The sequence below is a fragment of the Lycium barbarum genome, chromosome 10 (genome assembly GCF_019175385.1).
Source record: "Lycium barbarum isolate Lr01 chromosome 10, ASM1917538v2, whole genome shotgun sequence".
NCBI lineage: Eukaryota > Viridiplantae > Streptophyta > Magnoliopsida > Solanales > Solanaceae > Lycium > Lycium barbarum.
The window spans coordinates 118,896,214-118,900,227 of NC_083346.1; the positions used below are offsets into that span (position 1 = coordinate 118,896,214).

The 4,014-nt window shown below is 33.1% G+C and overlaps 1 pseudogene; it reads right to left on the reverse strand.

Annotated features, from left to right (window-relative positions):
- Positions 1 to 2,780: 2,780 nt before the first annotated feature.
- LOC132614396 (lipid transfer protein EARLI 1-like) lies at positions 2,781 to 3,477 on the reverse strand (annotated as a pseudogene).
- Between the last annotated feature and the right edge of the window lie 537 nt (positions 3,478 to 4,014).

The following is a 4,014-nucleotide window of genomic DNA, read 5'->3' on the forward strand; positions in this document are numbered from 1 at the left end:
AATAAAGTTTACATTTTAGTTTTGAGGTTATAGAAATATTATAACTTAATAATTCTAACATAACTTAATAATTCTAACTTTGAAAAGCACAATCCCAACCAATTCTAACTTTGAATTCTCAATAACAATTCTAACTTTAATAACTTATGGATTCTAACTTTAATTCTAAAAATTGAAAAGTAAATCTAGTCAAATAAAGTTTACATTTTAGTTTTGAGGTTATAGAAATATTATAACTTAACAATTCTAACATAACTTAATAATTCTAACTTTGAAAAGCACAATCCCAACCAATTCTAACTTTGAATTCTCAATAACAATTCTAACTTTTATAACTTATGGATTCTAACTTTAATTCTAAAAATTGAAAAATAAATCTAGTCAAATAAAGTCTACATTTTAGCTTTGAGGTTATAGAAATATTATAACTTAATAATTCTAACATAACTTAATAATTCTAACTTTGAAAAGCACAATTCCAACCAATTCTAAAAATTGAAAAGTAAATTTAGAGAAATAAAATCTACATTTTAGTATTGAGGTTATAGAAATACTATAACTTAACAAGTCTAACTTTGAAAAGCACAATCTCAACCAATTCTAATTTTGAATGATCAATAACAATTCTAATAACTTATCGAATTCTAACAAAAAGCACAATCCAACAATGGTTATGAAAACAACCTCCGTCAATTTTTTAATTAAAAAAAATAAAATAAAAAATAGAAATACACAAAACCGACGCATTGAGTCGGTTTTCCGTCAGTTTTTCAAAGAGACGCAGTCCGTCGATTTTTTGTCCGTCGAATTTTGCCAGTTTTTTAGTAGTGGATATTAGTGAATGGGAAATGATGGGATGGAAAGTTAAGGGAATGTAAAAGGTCTCTTTTGCTTTGGTTAAGCCATTTGTCCCACATAGGAAAAAGAGACGAAAAGAGAGGTGTATATATTACATTACAACTTCTCTAGTTGCTAAAAGGGTTCAGTGTAATCTAATTTTACTAAGTTTTTACAAATTGTGTTGTAAATTTATTTAAAACTCATACAGATTATTTTGCTAACAGGAATAGGGAATCCAGTGGAACATATATGCTGCCCAGTGTTGCAAGGACTACTAAAGCTAGAAGCTGCTATTTGTCTATGCACAACCATAAGGCTTAAACTTCTTAACCTTAATATCTTCCTTTCGCTGGCACTTTCAGTTCTTGCAACATGTGGTTTAACTCCTCCTCCTGATTTTGTGTCTTCCACTTGTTTGAACTAGGGTTTTTGTTATGTTGTTCTTTTATTGTAGTATTGTGCAAGGTAAGAGATAAAAATGCAAATAATTACGATTTCTTTAGTCTTGTTTTTTCTCGAGGTGTAAAACAAGAGCTAGCTTAACAGTTGACTCTTCTATACCCAAATAGCAGTAGGTTGAGGCTCTTCATCGACACTTTCATTGTCAATTCAATGTCTCTTGTTCTTCCACTCCAATCATTTGTGCAATATACTCTTCATCCGTGTAAGTTTCGAGGATTGAAAGTGCTGCTTCAAACTCCGTACGTATAAGTGTTAGCATCCATTGCTTGATTGGTGTTACGAGATGGGCTTTGGGCTATAAGTGATGATACACTACCAATATCCTCATCAAATTCTAAATTTTCACTATTAGCATTGGGTTGTCATTTGTAGGTAGAATTCCATTATTTCTTCAAAACGATATTTGAATTATAGAGGGATAATTTTATGAAGAGTGTACCGTCATAATGAATGTCACTGCTGTTGTAGGTAGAATGTTGTAATAAAGAAGTAGAATATAACATGAAAAATCGGTTTCGGAGAAAATCAGACCATTATAGTGAAATGTTGTTATAACGAATGACAATTATAAAGAGGTTTGATTGTATTGATAGTCAACAGTAGTTTTGGTTTACTATGGGATTTAATTTCTTGAATAGAATGTAATATATGACCATCACCCGCTTAAATAAGGCAGGGAATAAATATTTGCGCAAGCCTAAACTATTATAATTATCGAATCCTGTTGTGAAAATACCGCACGTGTACTATCGAAGAGTTCAAAATTGACGTACAATAATATCTTGCTATATGGATCTAGTGTTATTTCGCTGAAACTAGGTTATAGTCATCAAATCTCTTGGTAGTACAATAATCTCTTCGGTGGGTCCAGGATTAACTATGGATTCCCCCCCCCCCCTTTTTTTTCTTTTTCCGGTTTATTGGTTCTAGATTTTTGAGTTGGATATATAGGTTAATAGGTTGGGAATATAATTTCTACTATTAAAAAGAGTGAGTTGAGCTCACTTTCTCATCGTCGGTTGTGGGCCCATTAAAAAAAATTATGTGTCTCATATATATATATTAAACAATTAAAATAAAGTAATTTTTTTGGAGGCGTTTTGATTCCGAACTCCATGCGATGAAGTGCAATGAAAACTTAAGAAGAAGAGAAGGCAGATAGGCAGCTAATGGAAGACAAATGATGTGAGAAAATAGAAATGGGAGTTGAAACTCATTGGCTGAAAAGGTCAAAAAGCATGACTTTTTGTTGGCTCATTCACGCACTAATTTAGTGCGTGAAAGCAAACTTTATTTTTGCAGTTTGGTCCTTTCATGCACTAAATTAGTGCGTGAAACCTATTTATATTTTTTTTGTATTAGTTTGGTTCAACCTTTTTTTTGTCCTATAAAAATCGCGGATTCCATAGATAAGGATAAAAGAAAAATGACAACCTTACGACAAATAGACTTCTATATGGTAAAGTACAAAATCAAGCTTATGAGATTCAAAGAGGAACTTATTCCAAGATACTCGATCAATTCCACTTATTACACAACCATAACAACAAAGAGTTAATTACCACACACTGGAATATATTATCCTTACATGAGAAATGCATAGCTAGGTTGTTCAATTAGGACACTGGAAGCCAGATGGAACTTTTTTATTACAAGCATTGAGAAGAAGGCCTAGAGAAATAGGGACATTAAGGTTGATTCCAAGAACATTTGCGTTAATGGCAATGCATAAACAAAGAGCAGCATCAAGATCAACAAGTCCTTGAATGAGAGAACAACAAGGTTTCTTTGATGGATTTCCAATTATAACTCCAAGTAAATTGTCAAGAACATTAGCACAAACACCTAATTTGAGAGTATCAATAGAGCACTTGTCTTAGGAGCTGAAACTCGGGTTTGGCGTTGGATTCGGTGTCGGTATAGGCGTTGGCGTCGGCATCGGCATTGGCGTTGGTGTTGGCGTCGGCATCGGCATTGGTGTTGGCGACTTTAGCGTTGGCGTTGGTGTCGGCTTTGGCATTGGTTTAGGCCATGCACTCACAAGAGAGAAAAAAAGAATGTTTACAAGAAGAAAGAGAGCAAGGCAGGTGGTTTTCATAGAAGCCATTTTCTACTAAGTAGTTTTAAATAGGATTTTGGGTTTGGTTGATATTGAAAAGATTATAGGAGGTGAGTATTTATAGAATGCAAAATTAAGCATCATAGTCAATATATATATATATATATATATATATATAGAGAGAGAGAGAGAGAGAGAGAGAGAGAGAACGTTGGAAGGTTAAAAACCAGAATATGAGAAATAGTGTAAAAGGATTATTACTAAATATATTTCAGAAAAATAAAATAAAATTAGAAAAGTTACATTAGGTTGTAATGACATAATGTAATTACTATCAGTTCTCACCTCCCCGTGAAAATTGAAGAGTATACTTGCACCCTTTGAATAACACTCAACTTCATACTGACTTGTTTATACAAACATACAAAACTGTATAAATACACCCAAACTCAATACATTCCATTCCTTAGGTGACTTTCCAAACAGGCTCTTAATATAAATTAAGTTGGAGAAACTATGTGTCAGGAGCGGCTCAACAAATTTGGTGGCCTAAGGGGATACCTTGGGTTTGTTCCAATGCCGTCAACTAATACACGAGCATCAATTAATGCCCTTGAGTTGATCTTCCGCCACCACCGCGAGATTTGCCACCA